The sequence below is a fragment of the Helianthus annuus genome, chromosome 16 (genome assembly GCF_002127325.2).
Source record: "Helianthus annuus cultivar XRQ/B chromosome 16, HanXRQr2.0-SUNRISE, whole genome shotgun sequence".
Taxonomy (NCBI): domain Eukaryota; kingdom Viridiplantae; phylum Streptophyta; class Magnoliopsida; order Asterales; family Asteraceae; genus Helianthus; species Helianthus annuus.
In genome coordinates this window covers 101538135-101564117 of record NC_035448.2, presented here as the reverse complement: position 1 = coordinate 101564117, position 25983 = coordinate 101538135, and the positions used below count along the sequence as shown (strand labels likewise).

Here is a 25983-nt window from a genome sequence, read left to right as displayed (position 1 = left end):
TAGGCAACACGAGTGAGGCGTCGGGAAGTCAAGCCGGTGCGGACACTCGCTTAAAAGGGAAGCTTTGAGGTACCTGGTTAACGCTTCGACAATATTGTTAATTTAGTCTTCATCGTTAATGTTTGCTAGTTATGAAATAATATAAGGTTGTAATGGTTTGGTTGCTTGAATGAGGGACTTCATGATGGCAACCCAAACGGATTACCAAGGGTGGGTACAAACCGGGTAACGGGAGTACCTTATCCGTAGACCATAAACCCGGTGTTGGGTAATGGGAGAATTTGTGTTAAACACGCAAACCGGTAATGGGAGCGTGAGTATTGAAACAAGGAACCCAAAACGGGTCACACTTGTTGCAAAGGAATGTCCCGTATTGTGCTTTGATATCTTAAAAGTGCAAAAACTGGAATAAACGGGTCAAAACAGCAAAACAGGAAAATATGCAGAAGCTACCGTAAGTTACGGTAGCTACCGTAACTTACGGTAGAGGGTGATTTGTTACGGTGGTTCTTTACTGATTTACGGCAGGCCATAGTTGCCCAGTGGCCACCGTAACTTACGGTGACCACCGTAAGTTACGGTGGAGCCCAGCCAAATTTTGTTAAACTTGTATATTTTTCACAGATTGAATCCGTTTAAGTATACTTTCGATTATGCGTAGTTTCTAAGGATTCTCACACTAATATTTGTTAAATTTTCCAGCTTCAAGTATGTCAAGCATGCGAATGATGATCAATTCAAGGCTCATGAACCGAACACATTCAACAATTTGTTCCGCAACTTTTGTCGTAGTTAACCATTAGTGAAACCTTGTAATAGAAGGAATACTTATGTATCCTATTATTGTCTTTTGGAAGGTTGATAAACTAGTACGTACTAAGTTAGGATTAATATTAATGTTTTGTTTTAAACTAATCATGAACATTCTTAGCTATTTGGTAAGAATTAGTATGATATAAATTAGAGTGTTACAAGTTGGTATTCAGAGCTAAGGTTAAGGAGAATTGTGTTCGGTTCAAGGCTTGATCAACATCCGGTAAGAATTTATTTAAAGCAAATTAAATTTAAAAAGATTAAAAAGGGTAACGATTTATTGTGTATGGGAGGAGTATAGTGATATACTCGAACCCGGGAAGTACACTTAGTATAAATGATAAGGCAAAGTTATATACTTGGCCGAATAAGGAGTACGAAGTCTCATGTAAAGGCATGAGAGTGATTGAACAAGATTATTTATCGAATCATTTTAACATTTCAGTAAGAAGATGTCGGGAGGTGCTAGTGACAATGTTCTATCCCTCACTACCGATGAATTGAAAGAGAAGATTGCCGAGGAGGTCGGAAGGGCCATTGAAGTTAGCCTACCAAGATTTGTGGAAAGAATGCAAAACACCTTACTTTCGACTATGGAGGAAAGGATTGGTGAATTAAGAGAAGACCTTACCAGTGATAGAGGCAAGGCTAAAGAAAAGAAAGGTTGTTCTTACAACAAGTTTATGGCGTGTAAACCCCCGATTTTCAATGGAGAGGTAGATCCAATTGCTTGTCAAAGGTGGATAAGCGATATTGAGGGTGTTTTCGAACGAACGCATTGTGATGAAAGTGATTTCGTGGCTTATGGAACTGGCCAACTTAGAGGCCAAGCCAAGGATTGGTGGGACAACCTCAGAAACGAAAGGGGTGTTGAAGCAATAAGGGCAATGACTTGGGAAGATTTCAAAACACCATTCCTCAAACATCATAGCCCCAAGGCAGTGATAAATAAGATAAAGGAGGAATTCATGCAATTGAGGCAAAAGGGTGAAACCGTTGATAAAATTACGGGGATGTTCATGGATAAGCTCAAGTTTTGTGATGACTTGGTCAAAACTGAAGAACAGAAAATCTATTACTATCACACCATGCTTAGGGCTGAATATAGGGAGTTCATGACCCCCTCACATTATGAAAGCCTCACCGATGTAATCAATGCGGCGCGGGAACGCGAGATTGAACTAAAAAGGCAAGTTGAAAGAGGTGAGAGAAGGGCCTTGGATGAAAACCCGAGTCCCGCAAAGAAGCCAAAGGTAGCTGAATCTTCGAAGAAAGGAAGTGCAAAAGGAGGTTCTCCGAGTTGCAAAACATGTGGACGCATTCATAAGGGTGAATGCTACTTCAAGAACAAACCTTGTGTGGCATGTGGCAAGATAGGGCATGGGGTTGCAAATTGCCCAGACAAAGTAACGGTGTGCTATAAATGTTACCAACCGGGTCATAAAAAGTCAGAATGTCCGGAATTGGTGGGAAAGAAAGAGAGTGCCGGCTCTAGGGATGAAACCCCAAAAGCTAAGGCAAGGTCGTTCCAAATCACTGCTGCTGAAGCAAAAATGGAACCCGACGTGGTTACAGGTATATTTACAGTAAATTCGATCCTTGCACGTGCTTTATTTGATACAGGTGCGAATAAGTCTTTTGTTTCACATAGATTTATTCAAAACCCCTTGTTTACATTAACGAAATTACCTATGCCAATGGAAGTAGAAGTAGGTAATAACAAAAGTTTTCTTGTTTGTGATGTATGTCGGGAATGCAAATTGAATATTGATGGCGAGGAATACTCCATTGATTTAATACCCATGTCCATGGGTGAATTTCAAGTGGTCGTCGGAATGGATTGGCTATCCCACTACCATGCTAAGGTGATATGCTTACATAAGGAGATACACCTAACGTCTCCGAGCGGAAGGCGTGTCATCATCTATGGGGAGAAGGCTTGTAATCCCATGATATGCTCGATGGTAGAAGCCCGCAAGTTTATACTACATGGGTGTAAGGCATATTTAACTTATGTACGTGACGTTGAAAAAGAAACGCCAAGGATTGAAGACGTACCTGTGGTGCGTGAATTCGAAGATGTCTTTCTCGAGGATCTTCCGGGAATGCCACCAGAGCGCGAAATAGAGTTCGGGATTGAACTGACTCCGGGTGCTAAACCAGTTGCTAAGACACCTTATAGATTGGCACCGTCGGAACTGCAAGAATTAATGTCTCAGTTACAAGATTTACTTGAAAAGGGATTCATCCGGCCTAGCGTGTCTCCTTGGGGAGCTCCCGTGCTATTTGTAAAGAAGAAGGACGGGAGCATGCGGATGTGTATCGATTACCGGGAGTTAAACAAACTCACGGTAAAGAATCGATACCCACTACCGAGAATCGACGACTTATTCGATCAATTACAAGGCGCTAGCTGGTTTTCAAAAATCGATTTGAGATCGGGTTACCACCAATTAAGGGTAAAGGAAAATGATGTACCAAAAACGGCATTCCGAACACGATATGGACATTTCGAATTTCTCGTGATGTCTTTCGGATTAACGAATGCGCCCGCGGCTTTCATGGACCTCATGAACCGGGTTTGCAAGCCGATGCTCGATAAATCGGTGATCGTTTTTATAGACGACATCCTCGTTTATTCAAGAAACGAGGCGGAGCATGCTAACCATTTACGAGAAGTATTGGAAGTATTAAGGCGGGAAAGATTATATGCTAAATTCTCAAAATGCGCCTTCTGGTTACGAGAGGTGCAATTCCTAGGGCACGTCATAAGTGCCGAGGGAATATTGGTGGATCCGTCGAAGGTGGAAGCTGTCACACCCCCAAAATCCACATGCGGAGTATCACCGCTTGGGAGCGTGACTGACCAGGATCAAGCCACCAATCATATAGAACAATGTATATAGTTAAAGTAATAGCAATTAAACCAAACCAAATCCATATGAAAGGTGTTTCCAAAACATAAGTAAGTTATCACTGTTTAGCGGAAGCGTATAAGTAAAACCCAATATAAAGAAGTATGTAATGTCATAAAGTGTTCAACAAACAATCACGATCCAAGCCCACAACGACCAGCTCCTCCCTATGCAAGCTCCATGTATCTAACGACCTGCAAGGCATGTAACAGAGGATCAGCAACTAGTTGAGCGAGTTCACAGTTTATAGTTTAGTAATTGTAATAGTATGGTAAGCCTTGTATTCGTTCATTAAGTCATGTATCGTAATAGTTCGTATCGCAGCCCTCTAGGCATGTATGCGAAGATTAGGGAAAGTTCTCAAGTATTCTAGACTAGGTATGTTCGTATCGCGGCCACCCAGCACCTGTGCGAAGTTTTAGTGTATAGTTCGCAGCCTTCCTAGGCATGTGTGCGAAGATTAGTCATATTATCGCAGCCAACCCTGGCATGTGTGCGAAGATCAGTCATATTATCGCAGCCAACCCTGGCGTGTGTGCGAAGATCAGTTCTATAAGCATCACTAGTCTAGCAGTATCTTAACCAATCACCTTCCTCACCCGAGGATCATATCACTACGTTCCATTATCTAGAGAAGTACAAATAAATAAATCAATCCCATTCCCACCTTGGGAACCCCATGCCTTGGCTGTGTGAACTCACCTAGGTTTGCTCGGTATGTTATTGCTTCTAGGGTTTAATAACTGTCTAAGTCCGTCACACACGACCTAGGATTTATTGCACATGATACGACGTAAGTGTTTGCATCAAATTAGGGTTTGCAAATCATTGATAATCAAGTAACTGTGTGTTGTGTGCTTATTGTGTACATGATGATACCACATAGAATGGTCACACATGCAGGATCATACAGTTGCATTCAATATCATACAATCATTTACATAGAATCATACATCATGTAAGCAGTCAATCCTATTCACATAATTCATGCGTAGCGTCCCTGATTTCACGGTCTAATCTTACGTGGATATTAATCTAGTGGCCACTGTTAACATATTTTATACATTTAGCAGTGTTAATAACTTCACATGTTTAACGAATTCAGAGACTTAACAACGTGTCATACACAGCTTAACAGAATTAACATTATATAACATGCAGCTCGTTGTTTCAAATTGATCATTACACAACATCAGACAGGGCCTTGCCCTTTGCAAAACTCAGACAAGTGTGTGTGGGGGGTTCCCCTGTTCAAAAGTCGGACAAGAGTCCCTAACATGAAATTCGGACCCTTATGTGCCATTAAAGGTCGGATATAGAATGTGGGGGTTAAAAATTCAGACAAGAGGGGCAAAGGGGTTAAAAGTCGGACAAGTGAGGAATCCCTTCACAAATTCGGACCATGGGGGTGGGGTTCTAAGCTTAAAAACTCGGACATGTGTAGAGCATAAAACTCGGACAACACGTGGGTGTCAAAACTCGGACCACCCATCTATACACTAAAAGTCGGACTGGATCCTCCTTATTAAAAAAAACTCGGACATCCCTCTATACATATAAACTTCGGACCACTAAACCCCCTTTAAGATCGGACATCATATATGTGATAAAGAACTCGGACATTCATGACACAAAGCTCGGACTTATGCATATATATAAAGATCAGACCTCCTTAAACATATAGAAACTCGGATAGCATACAACTTTAAATACTCGGGCATAAAATCATCAAACAAGGTCGGACTTACAAGCTATCAAAATCAATCAACAGTTAATCATGCAAATCATTAAAACAGTTACGTTTTCTTTCGTTTGCTCGACCAGAAAACCCTAATTCGCGGCGTCATAGTGCAGTAATCGAATAGATCATTACAGTTCTAACCTCATGCAACCTAATCATCAAGAAAATAATTATACAGCAACAACCCTATTCATATCTCAATGGTCAGAGCCAATAAACACAGAACATTACAGAATTTAGCATGTGAAGAACTAGGGTTTACAAGAACCACATAATCAAGGATTGAAAACAATCAAACAATCAATAACCATTTACCTTGGATTGATTCTAAATGGATTGGAAGATTAAACTTGTTGCAGGAGACTTGAAAATCCAAGAATGATGAGAAGATGGTTGTAGAGAGGATTAGAGGAGGTGAAGTACGTGTTTTGATTCTTGTGATGATTAGTGAATGATTAGGAAATGAGATTAGGGTTAAGTATGATTTAGATTTCACTAATAACTCTTTACACCCTTTAGTATTATGTTTTACAATAGTGCACCATCTCATAACAATTTCATAGTTTCACCACCAAGTTCATATATTTACCAAGTCTTACACAATTAACAAAACGACCATGTCCAATCACACAATACGATTCATTGCATCAAAACGTATACAATTTCCATAGCAATCAATTGTGCAAGTAAACAACTAAATAATAAATGAACGTGCAATAAATGCGAAATAGAAATCTTGGAAATTCGAGTTGTCACATTATCCCCAACTTAAAAGAAATTTCGTCCCGAAATTTAGCATGCGGTTACTGAGGAAGCTAGGTAAGTTATGTCGTTTACTGGTTTTCCTGGGGTGTCACATCATCCCCCCGTTGATTTGGAATTTCGTCCCGAAATTCTGTAGTAGTAGCTTCAGTCTCAGTAGTGGTTGCATTGGTTCCGAATAGCTGGGGGTACTTTTCTGTCATCTGGTCTTCGCGTTCCCAGGTGTACTCTGGGCCACGTTTGGAGTTCCAACGAACTCGAACAAGAGGGATTCTCTTGTTTTTGTAGGTCCGTGTTTCAGGATCGAAACCGTGATTTTCATGATTATGTTCAAGACGGGAAGAGATTAGAGATGATAAACAAACAACTTTGTATTAATCCGGTAGTAAAACATTACAAGTCGGCCCGATTACATGATAACCGAACTAATACCAAAGGAGTACACATCCGGGGAGAGACCAAGTGGTGATCTCTCCCGGTGAGGTCTCAAACCTCCACTAACTCTCTTACTTTGCAAATGACAAAGTGTTGGTATTTATACCCAACACAGGTTGTATGGTCGAAGGATCAAGCTGACCGATCGATAGATCATCCGTCGATCATCCAGCTATCGAAAGATACACATATACCTCGAAGGATGACATATCCTTCGAGGTCCATCTTCATCTATCGATGGATATCTTTCGAGCTTATCGAAGGATATACACAATCCTTCAATGCCTTATCCTTCGACACAAAACATTATACAACCATAATTTGTCTAGCAAACACACGCGGTCAAACATATAACCCTCTCGTTTGACCACTTCAAACGAGCGGGTCAATACACATTCGTTTGACCGTTTCACTAACTATTACAAATTCAGCGTAAAATAATAACTAATCTATTCGACAAGCATCGGACACAAAATCTGCATCAACAAATTTCCCCCTCAAGGTACGCGTATCCGTGTTGAGTGTTGTGCAATTTCCTCAAAAGGCTCAATTGACCGATCTTCCGCTGATCTTCCAATACTCCAACCGGCATTTGATAAGGGTTCCATTCTTTAAAAACTGCATCAAGTCTTGATCTTCAAGCATACTACATTGATAGAGATTTCTGGTGAACTGTCTTCTGTAAACCGTCTTTGTGGAATCGACCAAGTAATGCACTTTAATCTTCAGCATCAACACTCAGGAAAGTCAGCTAGACCAAGTGTATCCCTTGCAAGCTCAACCAAACAGCACGCTTAGTTGAACTACATCCAGATCTCATTGTCTCGCCTTTGTGAAGTTGACCACGTAATGCACTACGGATCTTCAGCATCAGTACTCAGGAAGTCAGCTTGACCAAGTACATCGTTTGCAAACTCAATGAATTGAGTTACCCCCAGATCCCTGTAAAATCCCAAAGAAACATCAAACCCAAAACCGAATCCTGCAGGTCTTCAGCCTTGAACTATCAACTTTCATAAAGATTCCCCCAGGTCTTCAGTAAACAACGCTTTGAAACTACTGTCGACTTTAGATACCTGTATGTTTCCGTGCAAAACTCTTCACGCTGGCTGGAGAATTAATTAAAATCCTCAAATATGTGTCTGTGCAAAACATTCCACGCAGAACCGTTTGTATCACCAGAAAAACACAAACTCTACCACATGTGATTGCGTTTAGAAATTTACCGAAGAAATTCAACATATGAAAATTTTTATCCCCCCATTTCTTTGGTAAAATCTCTAAACCTTAACAGATTCTTTCCACTTCAAAGGAACTGTTGTCACTTTCACATAACAAATTCTCTCCACTGAGTAGAATTTATCTTCAAATGTTCACCAATTCCCTCCACTGAGCGGAACTGTCATCAATCTTCATTGAATGTTCTCGGTTCCGAAAATTCACGAAAACGACTTTCTTCTTTGCATATTCTAGTTGAATAAGAGCGTCCCCTGGTACCCCGTAGGATCCGACTTGTATCCCCCCAAAGAATTTGTGAACTCGTTAGGACCGGTATTGACGTTCTAGGTTCATACGTTCGTTTTCAAATGCGAGAATATGACAATAAACAAAATGCTTTCGAACATTTCCGAATAACCGGTAACAATCATAAATATTGACGTGCGGAAGTGAACATACCGTGTTGTTTTTGGCCCATAATAGTCGCGTCACCATTTTTGCCATTTGCATCGGTAACCGTGACTACCCCACATTTTTCAAAAAAAAAAAATCAAGTTTTCATCATCTCTTGTTTTCATCATGCCGCATCACCCCTCGCGCTCCCGAACCCGTAAGGATTTGGCGTTGACATTTAGAAGCACGATTCAACTAAACTCCGCGAACACCCGACCACATTTTGCAAATCACGAAGAGAAACGGGTGCCCGACTCCATGTTTCATCTCATCGTTATGTGCGGCCCTAGATAAGTCTCATCTTGATGCAAAGAAAATTTAGGATGGCAAACATTCCCGATCACTAGAAGCCCACATCGACACCATGTGCATGGCCCAGAAATTTATGCTACACCAATCACAGCCCAATCCAACTTAAATCCATACCTCTCACTTTTAGAGCCCAGTATCAATTAACAATTAAATGTCTGAATAAAAATCAAATGCCCCAAATAAGAAAAAGATCGTTATGTAGGTGGGCTCCCAGAATATTCCAACATTCATGTGCAAATAATTCATCATCTTTGCTCCAGGTGGGCCTAATAATAATGCTCACACATGATTATTTTCCAATTCAAAGCCCAAAAAAAATACCCATGTTCACAATAATTCTGCATATCCATTATTATATCGTGGGCCCAAGAAACACCATTTCAAACCTAGCTGAACTTTTCCTTTCAGCCGACAACATCATCTTCCTGACTCTTCTTTCTCTCTCCTTTCTTTCTCCTGCGATACACACCTCAAAAATCCAAAACCCTACTAATTTCTTTTTCCCAGCCGCTAATATCACCTGCCTTGTGTCTACATCTTCCTTGTACAGTAGTCAAAAACATCAGCCAAACATCAGACTTTCAAGTCTTCTTCTTCTTCGATATACCTGGAATACCCACCTCCAAAACAGCCACCAACTTCATTTTTTTATGAATAACAAACGCATCCAGAACCTTCATCTTCCTTCTTCGATACCACATACAAGCATCAGTGTCATCTTCATCGAAGATTCAGACTCCGATCAACTCCAAACAGCCGACATCTCTTTTCTCTGGATCCTTCGAAACATCTGATATTTCGAAGTTGTTGATTATCTTTCGAAATCTACCTATATATCTTTCGAAGTAGTTGATCTTTCGATGTTGTTGAAGATTCCCACAGAATATCTTGATCCTTCGAAACATAAAAATGACCCTTCGAGAAACAGAAGATCCTTCAAAAAAGGAAGGATGACCCTTCGAAGACATTTGGGGGAAAGTTGATCTTTCGAAATCTGTCTGGTCTATCGAAGTTGTTGTGGGTAAAGATGATCTTTCAAAGTTGTTGGGGTTAAAGTTGATCTTTCGAAGTTGTTGGTCTGACCCTTCGAAAAACAAATGATCCTTCGAAAATTTGTTTGATCTTTCGAAATATGAAGATGATAAGAACATCAAGAACACAGGAGGCTGTGTAAATCTGCAGATTTGATGAAAACACTTTGTATATAATTTTTGATGATGATAACTTGAATATTTAGGTGAAAAACATAAAACCCAACACTCGTTTCAGCACAGATCTGAATATTCGGGTCCAGATCTGAGTTTTTCTTGATTTTCACCATTTTTACATCTTGAACAAAAAGCACAAAAATCACAAATCTAGAGCACATGTGACTTAGTAAACGGTTAGATTTACTAAATCGGGCACCATGGCTCTGATACCAATTGTAGGTCCGGGTTTCGGGATCGAAACCGTGATTTTCATGATTATGTTCAAGACGGGAAGAGATTAGAGATGATAAACAAACAACTTTGTATTAATCCGGTAGTAAAACATTACAAGTCGGCCCGATTACATGATAACCGAACTAATACCAAAGGAGTACACATCCGGGGAGAGACCAAGTGGTGATCTCTCCCGGTGAGGTCTCAAACCTCCACTAACTCTCTTACTTTGCAAATGACAAAGTGTTGGTATTTATACCCAACACAGGTTGTATGGTCGAAGGATCAAGCTGACCGATCGATAGATCATCCGTCGATCATCCAGCTATCGAAAGATACACATATACCTCGAAGGATGACATATCCTTCGAGGTCCATCTTCATCTATCGATGGATATCTTTCGAGCTTATCGAAGGATATACACAATCCTTCGATGCCTTATCCTTCGACACAAAACATTATACAACCATAATTTGTCTAGCAAACACACGCGGTCAAACATATAACCCTCTCGTTTGACCACCTCAAACGAGCGGGTCAATACACATTCGTTTGACCGTTTCACTAACTATTACAAATTCAGCGTAAAATAATAACTAATCTATTCGACAAGCATCGGACACAAAATCTGCATCAACAGTTTTTGAGGACCTTAACATCCCGGTCCGTGATTTCAACTGGCTCCTCGACGAACTGCAACCGCTCGTTGATAGTGAGTTCCTTAAAAGGAACTATGAGGGTCTCATCTGACAGACACTTCTTCAGATTCGACACATGAAATACATTGTGAACTGCACCGAGTTCAGCTGGTAGGTTTAGTTTGTAGGCCACTTTACCTATTTTCTCATTGATCTCGAACGGTCCGACATACCGCGGATTTAGTTTGCCTCTTTTGCCAAAACGAACCGCACCCTTCCAGGGTGAGACTTTTAGTAAAACCCGGTCCCCGACCTGAAATTCCAACGGTTTCCTACGCTTATCCGCGTATGCTTTCTGACGGTCGCGTGCTGCCGCCATGCGTTGTCGTATTTGTGCAATCTTTTCTGTGGCGTCCACTACAATCTCTGGACCCGTGATCTGACTATCCCCCACCTCTGCCCAACAGAGAGGTGACCGGCATTTACGTCCGTACAATGCCTCGAATGGAGCGGCTTGTATGCTGGTGTGATAACTGTTATTATACGAAAACTCCACCAAAGGGAGATGCTTTTCCCAGCCGTTGCCGAAATCAATAACACATGCCCGAAGCATGTCTTCAAGAGTCTGGATCGTTCGCTCAGACTGCCCATCTGTCTGAGGGTGATACGTTGTGCTCATGTCTAACCGTGAGCCAAAAGCTTTGTGCATCGCTTGCCATAGTTCTGACGTGAATCGTGCATCCTGATCCGAAATGATGGAGGTGGGCACCCCGTGCCTCGAGACAACTTCTTTAAGATAGACGTCTGCGAGAGTGGAGAACTTATCCGTTTCCTTTATAGCCAGGAAGTGCGCAGACTTGGTGAGTCGATCCACGATCACCCATATAGTATCATTCCCACGCTGGGATCTGGGCAGGCCAGTTACGAAATCCATGGAAATTTCTTCCCATTTCCACTGCGGTATCTTGGGTTGTTGAAGTAGGCCCGCTGGTTTCTGATACTCCACTTTAACTTTTGCACATGTCAAACACTTGCCGACGTAAGTAGCGATGTGGGCTTTCATGCTAGGCCACCAGTATGTAGTTCTGATGTCGTGGTACATTTTATCCGACCCTGGATGTACCGAGTAGCGAGACTTATGAGCTTCGTCCATCACAAGTTCTCGTAAACCTCCGTATAGTGGGACCCAAATACGTCCTGTCACATAGTAGGCACCGTCTTCCTTTTGTTCTAATCGTTGCCTTGAGCCGCGTAAGGCTTCAGCTTTGACGTTTTCGGGGTTCAGTGCTTCCATCTGAGCAGTTCGTATCTGTGTAGGAAGACTGGACTGAATAGTGAGCTGCAAAGCTCGTACGCGCCTAGGTAGAGTGTCTTTCCGACTGAGAGCGTCAGCCACAACATTGGCTTTGCCTGGATGGTACTTGATGGTGCATTCGTAATCGTTAAGTAACTCGACCCATCGTCGTTGACGCATGTTCAATTCCTTTTGCTTAAGAATATGCTCGAGACTCCTGTGATCGGTGTAAATAGTGCACTTGGTACCGTACAGGTAATGTCGCCATATCTTAAGCGCGAAAACAACAGCTCCCAGCTCTAAGTCGTGCGTCGTGTAGTTCCGTTCGTGAACCTTAAGTTGGCGCGAAGCGTAAGCAATGTCCCTGTCGCGCTGCATTAACACACATCCAAGACCCTGGATGGATGCATCACAGTAGACCACAAAATCGTCGGTGCCCTCTGGCAATGAGAGGATAGGTGCACTGCAAAGTCTATCCTTTAAGTGCTGAAAAGCAGTTTCCTGAGTATTTCCCCAACGGTAGGTGACACCCTTCTGTGTCAGTAGTGTAAGCGGCTGGGCAATTTTTGAGAAATCCTTGATGAACCGTCTGTAATAACCCGCCAAACCCAAAAATTGGCGTATTTCCGTTGGTGTACGTGGTGCAGGCCAGTTCCTGATCGAATCTACCTTGGATGGATCGACATGGATCCCATCCTTGTTTACCACGTGGCCTAAGAAGTGGACTTCACGAAGCCAGAAGTCGCATTTTGAAAACTTGGCGTACAGTTGTTCCTTTAGAAGAAGTTCCAAAATAAGTCGTAAGTGGTGCTCGTGTTCTTCCTAACTCTTGGAGTAGATCAGGATGTCGTCAATAAACATTATCATAAATTTGTCTAGGTAGGGCTTGCACACCCTGTTCATGAGGTCCATAAATACGGCAGGCGCGTTCGTTAACCCGAATGGCATGACAAGAAACTCGTAGTGGCCGTAGCGAGTTCTGAATGCTGTCTTGGAGACGTCCTCCTCTCGGACTCTCAGCTGATGGTAACCTGACCTTAAGTCTATCTTGGAGTAGTAGCACGACCCTTGCAACTGGTCGAATAAGTCGTCTATGCGCGGAAGAGGGTAACGGTTCTCCACCGTTACCTTGTTAAGTTCCCGGTAATCAATGCACATCCTGAAGGTACCGTCCTTCTTCTTCACAAATAACACTGGAACTCCCCAAGGTGAAGAGCTTGGACGAATAAAGCCCTTTTCCAAGAGCTCTTGTAGCTGCTTTGACAGTTCTTCCAGTTCAGTTGGAGCTAAACGACACGGTGCTCGAGCTATGGGTGCTGCCCCTGGAGTGAGCTCGATCTGAAATTCGACTTGGCGATGAGGCGGTAGTCCAGGTAAATCTTCAGGAAACACCTGAGGGTAATAGCGTACAACTGGAATATCCTCCAATTTCTTTTCCTTTGTTGATGCATCAGTGACAAGTGCCAAAATGGCAGTGTGACCCTTTCGCAAACATTTCTGAGCCTTCAAGAAAGAGATGATGCCAACCACAGCACCCGAATCAAATAAAACAGTAACATAGATGTCGTCGAGGAGAAACTTACCCATAACCACATCGGGATCGTTCATTGCGTCTCCTCGTCCCAACACGAATGCACGTCCCCTTGCTTCGTTGCCATTGTTGTTGTTGTTCCCACCGTTGTTACCATTGCCCTGGTGATTGTTGTTATTGCGATTCTGGTTCTGGTTCAATTGAGGGCAATCGCGTTTGTAATGACCTACAGCCCTACACTGGAAACACCCCCGGTTTCCACGCTGTGGCTGCTGCTGCTGCTGTGGGTTCTGTGGAGCTGGTAGTTGTGGTTGCTGGTTCTGATTCGCGGGTCTCGCACTCCTACAATCTTTAGCTTCATGCCCTAACTTGAGACATCTCTGACAACGTTCTTTGTGACACCGTCCACTGTGGTGTCTGTTACACTTATTACATAGTGGATGAAATCCCCGATATCCACCCTGTCCCTGACTGCCTGATGATTGCTGACTCGGATTCTGGTAGTCGCTTGTCTTGCGCTGCTGTGCTTGTGACTGAACAGAAACTGATCCCCTGCTGGAATCCCCATCACATTTTCTTTTGTTGTCACTGGGAGTAGCAGAGGTAGTGACAGCAGTAGTGGTGGCACTGACGCGTTTGGGCAGCTTGTTCTGTTCCACTGCCTGATCTGTGAGGCGATGAGCAAGACGCTGGATGTCTTGGATGTTGTTAAGGTTAGCCGATGTCACATGGCTCTAGATCTCTGGCGCAAGTCCCTTGCGATACAACTCAATGCGCTTCACTGGAGGGTCCACCATAGTTGGACACAAGATGGCTAATTCGTTCGACCGCTTCGTATATGCTTCGATTTCTGACCCCGTCATTTTCAGATGGTAAAACTCATCTTCCAACTTGTGGATGTCATCACGCGTGCAGTATTCCCTTTTGATAAGTTCCTTAAAATCGTTCCAGGGTGTGGCGTTAGCAGCTGCCAACCCTAGGATCTGTACTTGCGCGTTCCACCAGGTTAGCGCGATTCCTTCCAACGTGCCAGTGGCGTGCTTGACCCTGCGAGCCTCAGGGCATTCACACATCTCGAATACCGATTCGAGCTTCTCAAACCAATGGAGTAGTCCCACTGCTCCTTCCGTGCCACTGAATGTGCTTGGACGACAGTCCATGAAGTTCTTGAATGTGCAGACAGGTTGCTGTGCGGGTTGACCTATTGTGTACGAATAGGACAAAGTTTAAACACGAGAGTTGTTTAGGAGTGTAGGATCTAAAGACCCTAGTGTGAGCTATGACTACAGGATATACCTCCTGCTTGTGCGGCTGCAAGTGCCGTAGCAACTTGTTCGTTAATGAGAGTCGTCAACTGGGCTTGAGTCATGTTAATTCGTCCAGACATGATATTCATAGTAAGAGTAGCATAAGTGAGAATGGTTCGCGAGTAGTGCGATGACAGAAAAGTGTAAGCACGTAGGTGTTCTCAGGCAATAGTGTCATGTGTATCTAAGCGTACTACGAGCAAAGTTCTACGCATTTCTAGCAAGCAGGTAATAAACATAAACCATATTACCTAGGATGTCGAATCTTGCACGTGGAGCGAAGCGTCGTTGTGGATCGTTGAGAGCACTGTTCTGGTTATAGTCTGGTTTTAATAAAACGTTTTCCCATATTAAAACCTAGTTCTCTATAACCAATGGCTCTGATACCAATCTGTCACACCCCCAAAATCCACCTGCGGAGTATCACCGCTTGGGAGCGTGACTGACCAGGATCAAGCCACCAATCATATAGAACAATGTATATAGTTAAAGTAATAGCAATTAAACCAAACCAAATCCATATGAAAGGTGTTTCCAAAACATAAGTAAGTTATCACTGTTTAGCGGAAGCGTATAAGTAAAACCCAATATAAAGAAGTATGTAATGTCATAAAGTGTTCAACAAACAATCACGATCCAAGCCCACAACGACCAGCTCCTCCCTGTGCAAGCACCATGTATCTAACGACCTGCAAGGCATGTAACAGAGGATCAACAACTAGTTGAGCGAGTTCACAGTTTATAGTTTAGTAATTGTAATAGAATGGTAAGCCTTGTGTTCGTTCATTAAGTCATGTATCGTAATAGTTCGTATCGCAACCCTCTAGGCATGTATGCGAAGATTAGGGAAAGTTCTCAAGTATTCTAGACTAGGTATGTTCGTATCGCGGCCACCCGGCACCTGTGCGAAGTTTTAGTGTATAGTTCGCAGCCTTCCTAGGCATGTGTGCGAAGATTAGTCATATTATCGCAGCCAACCCTGGCATGTGTGCGAAGATCAGTCATATTATCGCAACCAACCCTGGCGTGTGTGCGAAGATCAGTTCTATAAGCATCACTAGTCTAGCAGTATCTTAACCAATCACCTTCCTCACCCGAGGATCATATCACTACGTTCCATTATCTAGAGAAGTACAAATAAATAAATCAATCCGATTCCCACCCTGGGAACCCCATGCCTTGGCTGTGTGAACTCACCTGGGTTTGCTCGGTATGTTATTGCTTCTAGGGTTTAATAACTGTCTAAGTCCGTCACACACGACCTAGGATTTATTGCACATGATACGACGTAAGTGTTTGCATCAAATTAGGGTTTGCAAATCATTGATAATCAAGTAACTGTGTGTTGTGTGCTTATTGTGTACATGATGATACCACATAGAATGGTCACACATGCAGGATCATACAGTTGCATTCAATATCATACAATCATTTACATAGAATCATACATCATGTAAGCAGTCAATCCTATTCACATAATTCATGCGTAGCGTCCCTGATTTCACGGTCTAATCTTACGTGGATATTAATCTAGTGGCCACTGTTAACATATTTTATACATTTAGCAGTGTTAATAACTTCACATGTTTAACGAAGTCAGGTACTTAACAACGTGTCATACACAGCTTAACAGAATTAACATTATATAACATGCAGCTCGATGTTTCAAATTGATCATTACACAACATCAGACAGGGCCTTGCCCTTTACAAAACTCAGACAAGTGTGTGTGGGGGGTTTCCCCTGTTCAAAAGTCGGACAAGAGTCCCTAACATGAAATTCGGACCCTTATGTGCCATTAAAGGTCGGATATAGAATGTGGGGGTTAAAAATTCGGACAAGAGGGGCAAAGGGATTAAAAGTCGGACAAGTGAGGAATCCCTTCACAAATTCGGACCATGGGGGTGGGGTTCTAAGCTTAAAAACTCGGACATGTGTAGAGCATAAAACTCGGACAACACGTGGGTGTCAAAACTCGGACCACCCATCTATACACTAAAAGTCGGACTGGATCCTCCTTATTAAAAAAAACTCGGACATCCCTCTATACATATAAACTTCGGACCACTAAACCCCCTTTAAGATCGGACATCATATATGTGATAAAGAACTCGGACATTCATGACACAAAGCTCGGACTTATGCATATATATAAAGATCGGACCTCCTTAAACATATAGAAACTCGGATAGCATACAACTTTAAATACTCAGACATAAAATCATCAAACAAGGTCGGACTTACAAGCTATCAAAATCAATCAACAGTTAATCATGCAAATCATTGAAACAGTTACGTTTTCTTTCGTTTGCTCGACCAGAAAACCCTAATTCGCGGCGTCATAGTGCAGTAATCGAATAGATCATTACAGTTCTAACCTCATGCAACCTAATCATCAAGAAAATAATTATACAGCAACAACCCTATTCATATCTCAATGGTCAGAGCCAATAAACACAGAACATTACAGAATTTAGCATGTGAAGAACTAGGGTTTACAAGAACCACATAATCAAGGATTGAAAACAATCAAACAATCAATAACCATTTACCTTGGATTGATTCTAAATGGATTGGAAGATTAAACTTGTTGCAGGAGACTTGAAAATCCAAGAATGATGAGAAGATGGTTGTAGAGAGGATTAGAGGAGGTGAAGTACGTGTTTTGATTCTTGTGATGATTAGTGAATGATTAGGAAATGAGATTAGGGTTAAGTATGATTTAGATTTCACTAATAACTCTTTACACCCTTTAGTATTATGTTTTACAATAGTGCACCATCTCATAACAATTTCATAGTTTCACCACCAAGTTCATATATTTACCAAGTCTTACACAATTAACAAAACGACCATGTCCAATCACACAATACGATTCATTGCATCAAAACGTATACAATTTCCATAGCAATCAATTATGCAAGTAAACAACTAAATAATAAATGAACGTGCAATAAATGCGAAATAGAAATCTTGGAAATTCGAGTTGTCACATTATCCCCAACTTAAAAGAAATTTCGTCCCGAAATTTAGCATGCGGTTACTGAGGAAGCTAGGTAAGTTATGCCGTTTACTGGTTTTCCTGGGGTGTCACAGAAGCGGTGTCAAAATGGAGCCCTCCAAAGAATCCATCCGAAATTAGAAGTTTCTTGGGGTTGGCAGGTTACTATCGGAGATTCATTCAGGATTTCTCCAAAATCGCAGCGCCGTTAACCAAATTGACCCGCAAGAATGAGAAGTTCGTCTGGGGAAGCGATCAAGAAAAGGCATTTCAGACATTAAAAAAAAAGTTAACCTGTGCACCGGTGTTGACTTTACCGGATGGTACGGAGGATATGGTAGTGTATTCGGATGCGTCACACCTAGGCCTTGGGTGCGTGCTAATGCAAAGGGGAAGGGTGATCGCATATGCCTCTAGGCAACTTAAGCCACATGAAACAAAGTATCCGACTCATGATCTTGAGTTGGCAGCCGTGGTCTTTGCCTTGAAAATCTGGAGGCATTACTTGTATGGTGTGAAAAGTACTATTTTCACTGACCATAAGAGTTTGAAGTACTTCTTCGATCAGAAGGAGTTAAACATGAGGCAGAGACGTTGGTTAGAAGTGGTGAAAGACTACGACTGCGAGATCCACTACCACCCCGGAAAGGCTAATGTGGTGGCGGATGCCCTTAGCCGAAAGGATGAATGCGCTCCAATTCGAGTACGGTCTATGCAGTTGGTAGTAACTTCAGGCTTGCTTGAGCGAATCCGAGAAGCCCAAACCGAAGCGGTAAGGGAAGAAAATTGGAAGAAAGAATGTATAAAAGGGATGGTAAAAGACCTTACGGAAGGAAGTAATGGGATGAAATACCGGAATGATAGGATTTGGGTCCCAAATACATGTGGTGTTAAGAGTCTCCTGCTTGACGAGGCTCATAAGTCTCGCTATTCGATCCATCCCGGAGCGACTAAGATGTATAGAGATTTGAAGCAAAACTATTGGTGGCCGGGGATGAAAAGGGACGTGGTTAAATATGTAGAGAAGTGTTAGACTTGTTTACAAGTCAAAGCGGAGCATCAAAAACCATACGGTAAGTTGCAACCATTAGACATTCCAGTTTGGAAGTGGGAACAAATTACAATGGACCTGCTAACCAAACTGCCCAGAACCAGCCGTGGTTTTGATGCCATTTGGGTAATTGTGGATAGACTAACCAAAAGTGCCCATTTCATCCCTATCCGGGAAACCTATACGTCAGAAAAGATGTCGGAAGTGTACACTAATGAGATAATAGCACGCCACGGAGTGCCGGTATCCATCGTGTCCGATAGGGATACCCGATTCACTTCAAGTTTTTGGTGCGATTTCCAAAAGCAAATGGGAACTAAATTGTTCATTAGCACCGCATACCATCCTCAAACGGATGGTCAAAGTGAAAGAACAATACAAACATTGGAAGATATGTTACGGGCGTGCATAATAGACTTCGGGTGTAGTTGGGATGTTCACCTGCCGTTGGTTGAATTTTCATATAATAACAGTTACCACGCAAGCATCGGTATGGCTCCGTATGAGATGCTATACGGTAGGAAGTGCCGAACTCCGGTATGTTGGGGCGAGGTTGGTCCGCGTGAACTTGCACATAAGGATATAGTCGGACTCACGAATAAAAAGATTGACATAGTCCGAGCTCACCTGAAAGCGGCTCAAGATCGACAAAAGGCGTATGCAGACAAACGAAGAAGACTAATAGAGTTTCAAGTTGGTGATAAGTTGATGCTAAAGGTATCACCATGGAAAGGAATAATCCGGTTTAGAAAAAAGGGGAAAGTTAAGCCCAAGGTTATTGGGCCTTTCAGAATCATCGAGCAGGTCGATAGGGTGGCATACCGTCTCGAACTGCCTGCGGAGTTGAGTGGGATACATAGCACGTTCCATGTATCACATCTCCGGAAATGTCTAGCTGACGAAACCGCGTATATCCACTATGACGACATCGAGGTGGATAATAGTCTCAACTACGCGGTGAGACCAATTGCGATTTTAGATCGTAAGGTGAAAAGCTTTAGAAACAAGATGATTAATCAAGTAAGGGTCAAATGGGAACACCGAAAGGGATCAGACACCACTTGGGAGTCTGAAGAGGAAATGAGACGACTCTACCCTACGCTTTTCGGTACGTGTATAAATTTTTGTCTTATACCTAAACAGGTTTCGGGGACGAAACCCTCTTTAAGGAGGGTGGACTTGTAACACCCCAAAAATATTAATGTTATATTTTAAACTAAATGTCAGTAATAAGTTAAGATAAAAGACTAGGAAAAGATAACCTAGTTAATTGGTATCTTAACACAATAGGACAAGTATGATTAAAATGCCCTAGATATAGTTTATGTGAAATTGAGGGGACCAAACTTGTCAAAATCTAAAACTAAAGTAATATTAGTGAACAATACACCAAACACACACACAAAATCAGTGTGTGCGTGAAGGGGGACGACCAGGAGAAAGGAATAACACCCAAACCCTTATATCATCTAATTTGATCAATTGAAGGGCGAATTGGGCATGTAACCACTGCATGAATCAAAAATCTTGATCACCAACACTTGTCTAACAATAGGTAAGTTACAATTTCAGTTTTGGTGATGTTTGATTTTTGGGTATAGTTTGATTAGTAGAGATATTTGAATGATTGAGTAAAGTTATGATTCTAGGACATGTGATTACAGTATAGGATCATAAACTAAATTGAAATCAGGAGAATTAATGGATAAATTTTGTGTTAAAATTTGTTTTGTGTCATGTATTGAAGTGGGTTTTCACCTAGAATGAAAAGCCCCAAAATTGTGTATGAATTATGTGAATGATGATGTTTTAAACAAGTTACAATCAGAAATTGAATGTAAAAATGATATAGTAAACATTCTACTTGTTAATTAGGGGTTTTGTGGTTACAAAACTTCAATGACAAGAATAACATGACTAATTGTAAAGTATGCACACAAGATGCTTGATAAAATGCCTAAAAGAGGTTGATAGACACAAATTGTGGTGTTTGGCTAAGTTAACAAGCTTAAGTCATGAGCCAAAAGGTTCTAATGATATTTGGCTTGTGTATTTTAGGCAACACGAGTGAGGCGTCGGGAAGTCAAGCCGGTGCGGACACTCGCTTAAAAGGGAAGCTTTGAGGTACGTGGTTAACGCTTCGACAATATTGTTAATTTAGTCTTCATCGTTAATGTTTGCTAGTTATGAAATAATATAAGGTTGTAATGGTTTGGTTGCTTGAATGAGGGACTTCATGATGGCAACCCAAACGGATTACCAAGGGTGGGTACAAACCGGGTAACGGGAGTACCTTATCCGTAGACCATAAACCCGGTGTTGGGTAATGGGAGAATTTGTGTTAAACACGCAAACCGGTAATGGGAGCGTGAGTATTGAAACAAGGAACCCAAAACGGGTCACACTTGTTGCAAAGGAATGTCCCGTATTGTGCTTTGATATCTTAAAAGTGCAAAAACTGGAATAAACGGGTCAAAACAGCAAAACAGGAAAATATGCAGAAGCTACCGTAAGTTACGGTAGCTACCGTAACTTACGGTAGAGGGTGATTTGTTACGGTGGTTCTTTACTGATTTACGGCAGGCCATAGTTGCCCAGTGGCCACCGTAACTTACGGTGACCACCGTAAGTTACGGTGGAGCCCAGCCAAATTTTGTTAAACTTGTATATTTTTCACAGATTGAATCCGTTTAAGTATACTTTCGATTATGCGTAGTTTCTAAGGATTCTCACACTAATATTTGTTAAATTTTCCAGCTTCAAGTATGTCAAGCATGCGAATGATGATCAATTCAAGGCTCATGAACCGAACACATTCAACAATTTGTTCCGCAACTTTTGTCGTAGTTAACCATTAGTGAAACCTTGTAATAGAAGGAATACTTATGTATCCTATTATTTTCTTTTGGAAGGTTGATAAACTAGTACGTACTAAGTTAGGATTAATATTAATGTTTTGTTTTAAACTAATCATGAACATTCTTAGCTATTTGGTAAGAATTAGTATGATATAAATTAGAGTGTTACAAATAATCATACTAATCATGAGAATGAACCACGACAAGCTCCCCCCCCTAAGAAAATGAAAGCTGCAACGCCTGGTTGCACTTACAAAGAATTTCTTGCTTGTAAACCCACTGAGTTTGCAGGCAATGAAGGAGCGACTGCGGCACTGCGTTGGTTAGAGAAAACCGAGGCAGTAATTGCCATAAGTAAATGTGCTCAGGATGATCAGGTCATGTACGCGTCAAACCTTTTCAAAGAAGGGGCGCTAGAATGGTGGAATACGGTGTTACAAGCAAAAGGAAGAAGGATGGCGTATGCTATGAACTGGGAAGAATTTAAGAGCTTTATAGAAAGAAAATTCTGTCCCGAATATGAAAAGGAATAAATGACAAATAAGTTTTTAACCCACCGGATGGTGGATGTAGATTGTCGAAGGTATACTTCGACATTCTTCGAGTATGCTCGAGTAGTACCAACCCTGGCTTCGCCAGAGCCGGTACTTATTTCTCGTTATATTTGGGGATTGATTGCTGAAATCCGTAATATCTTCAAGGCTGCGAAACCTCGCACGATTGATGATGCGGTGGATTTAGCCAATACTATGACTGACGAACTAGTACAGACAAGAGAAGAAAATAGAAGGAAGGAAGTAGCCCAAAAGATTACCCAAGGATTCCGTCCGGGTAACCATAACAATTTCAAGAAAGGAGGGAATGGGCTGTGACAACTCGAAATCTAGAACCTTTCGTTGTAACTTGCTTGTACGTTATGTGACTAGTTAAAATGATAACGTGAACCTTTTTATGTGATAAGTGCTTTGTTATGTGTGCATTTGTATATTTATGTGTACGTGTTTTATGTGAACCGAGAACCCAACCCGAGAACAAAGAACCCGACTCGAGACCATGAGGTCTCGAGTGGACTTGGGCCGAGAACCTAGTGGCCGGTTGGGCCTTTGGGCCGTGAACCCCCACTCGAAACCCACTAAGGGTGCACACTTGGAACTTGACTATATATACACCACCTTAGTTAGTTTTTACCATTTGTTGAACATTAGAACACACACACACCCTCCTACTTCTCTCTCTAAACCTAAGAACACAAACACTTCATCATTCTTGGATCTTTGGACTTGGATCGGCTCACACACACACACCCGGTTGGAAGCTTTACACACACCCTCGAAACCCATTAACCGGTTAGTGTTTTTAAAGATTATGGTTGAATGCTTAGTGTTAGTATGTTCATGTTATGTTTGTATGATGAGATTATGTGATAATATGGTAGTTAACTTAGTTATGCATGATGTTTTGAAAAGAAATCGGTTCATGAATGTTCTTGTTATGTGTGGAACTATGCATAAATGCTTAATGTAAAAATGGGTTCATTGTATGTTAAAAGGTGAATGATGATATTGGTTGCACTTGGATTTGGATCCGAAAAGTTGGGTGTTTATACTAAACAAATCGGCTAATGAACATGTTTGTCATATAGGATGCATGATAGTAAATTGTATTTTGATTGTTGTTCATAGTGTTGGTTGAATAAGTGATTAATATGTTATGAACTTGATGAACACATGTTTGAATATGTGAAGAACACTTTGAATGATAGTTGAAGATTGAAAACCCTTGTGATTTTGATCCATCTTTGACCAATAACCTGATTAGGAAAACTGTTAGTGGAATGCTATTGGTTATTTCCGGATTTGGGCCTGATTATATTGTACCACTAATCTGACTACATCTGCATCAACACGTGAACTTGAAAACGACTGCTACCGACTCGCAATCACGCAGTTGCGACTCGCAACCACAGCGTGATGACTCGAGACCACGCGGTTGCGACTCGCAACCATAGCAGGACAAGCCGAAACCACAGGTTACGAGTCCCGTTGCGACTCGAGACCTTAGCATGATGAACCGAGACTACGGTTGCGACACCGGTTGCGACTCGCAACCATCCATGATCAACACACAGCATGACTCGAGACCATGCTTGCGAGTCCGGTTGCGACTCGAGACCACACTTTGGGCCTTAGTTAGTGGGCCGGACTTATGAACTTCTGTGCTACTGTTGATGAGTTATTTGGGCCTGTTATCACGAGCCCAACTGTTTGGACTTTGAACATGTGATTAACTGTTACCTATGAACTGCTACTGATTAAACGTGTCTGCCATACGTGTTGAACATTTGTGCACTACTTGGTTCGAATCTGATTATACGTGATAACCGTGATAGGACGTTATTGACTACTTGCGACTTGATTGACTTTCTGTGATTAACTGCCGAGCAAACCGAGGTGAGTTCACACCCTCTACAAAGCATGGGATTCCCTGGGTTGGGAACTGGGTTAAGGAACGTGGGTTCCTCGTCCTCCTTGGGCAGGACGTCAGTGGTTCAGGAATGTGATTCCTCGTCCGGATGGACGGATAAACGTACTAGACTAAAACTCTATCACGAAGTCCCTCCTTTTTGTATCGACTAATCGCCGGGCCAATGGCGAGCGGGTCATTAGTTAGATAGCGCTATTTAGGTCTGACAAGCCTCACACCGTGCCGCAGAGGACGGGCGTGAACTAATGGATCTGGGGCACGTCAATGATGATAGACATTGATGTTTTCAGGGCACATAAACATGACTACAGTCAGCAATCGATACGGTAACGAGTCTAGTATACACATGGGGTAGCCCCCACGGCTGGAGAGCCAGATGATGTACATGGGGTAGCCCCCACGGCCGAAATGCCTGATAACTACATGGGGTAGCCCCCACGGCCGGAGTGCCGGAGTAACTGGGAACGAACTGGTCACGTTTTTAAAACTATGGGGTAACCCCCACGGCAGGATGCCAGATAAAGTAAACTGTTTTCGAAACAACTAAAACGAACGCCCACCCGTGAACTCACTCAACTAGTTGTTGACTCGTTACTACATGCTTTGCAGGACCATAGGTACTCAGTGGGAGCTTGCATGGAGGAGGATCGTTGTGGGACAGGGATTGCTACAAGACTATGTTAAACTTGAAACTTTTGGAACTTATGTTACAACTTTAAACTTATGCTTCCGCTTACAACTTAAACTTATTTGTTTTGGAACACCAATCGTATTGGTTAAACTTTTATAATTACTTATATGCTTGTTCAGTATGATTGGTGGCTGGATCCTGGTCAGTCACGCCTCCAAGCGGTAGTACTCCGCAGGTGGGATTTTGGGGGTGTGACAGATTGGTATCAGAGCCATTGGTTATAGTGAACTTGGTTTTAATAAAGGAGAAACGTTTTTGTTAAAACCAGACTATAACCGGTTTAGTGCTCAACGGTCCACAACGACACTTCGCTCCTCATGCAAGGCTCGACGTTCTAGGTAATATAATGTATGTATATGGCCTACTTGTTAGTTGCGTAGTACATTGCTCATGGTATGCTTGACTAGTATAACTACTGTTGTTTGAACACATGCGTACTTACTCTGTCCTACTATCGTGCTTTCGCGAACCTCTCTCACACGTATTGCTTTTATTATGAAGAACCATGTCTGGACGCGTTAACATGACACAAGCCCAGTTGACGGCTTTGATCAACGAGCGAATTGACGCAGCGCTCGCAGCTGCACACGCAGGAGGTATATCCTGCAGTCCGAAATTGTTCTAGGATCATTTGGATCCTACTCTCGTGAACCAACCTTTGTGTTAAACTCTGTCTTTTCTTTCACCTACCTTAGGTCAGTATGCTCAGGCACCGGTGTGCACTTTTAAGACCTTTATGGACTGTCGACCCACTACTTTTAGCGGAACTGAGGGAGCAGTAGGTCTCCTACACTGGTTTGAGAAACTGGAGTCTGTGTTCGAAATGTGTGAATGCCCTGAAGCGCGCAGGGTGAAGTATGCTACTGGTACTCTCGAGGGTTTGGCTCTCACGTGGTGGAATGCTCAAGTGCAGATGTTAGGGTTGGTTGCTGCCAATGCCACCCCATGGGAAACTTTCAAGGAAATGATCAGGGAAGAATACTGCAGTCGTGACGACATTCACAAACTGGAAGATGAGTTCTACAATCTCAAGATGTCGGGGTCGGAGATTGAG

The 25983-nt window shown here is 42.3% G+C and overlaps 1 long non-coding RNA gene across 1 annotated transcript; it reads left to right on the top strand.

Annotated features, from left to right (window-relative positions):
- Positions 1–21766, top strand: LOC110927967. Its single transcript, XR_002586038.1, has 3 exons — positions 1–69; positions 20955–21020; positions 21654–21766. It is a non-coding gene; the product is annotated as an uncharacterized LOC110927967 (long non-coding RNA).
- Positions 21767–25983: the final 4217 nt, after the last annotated feature.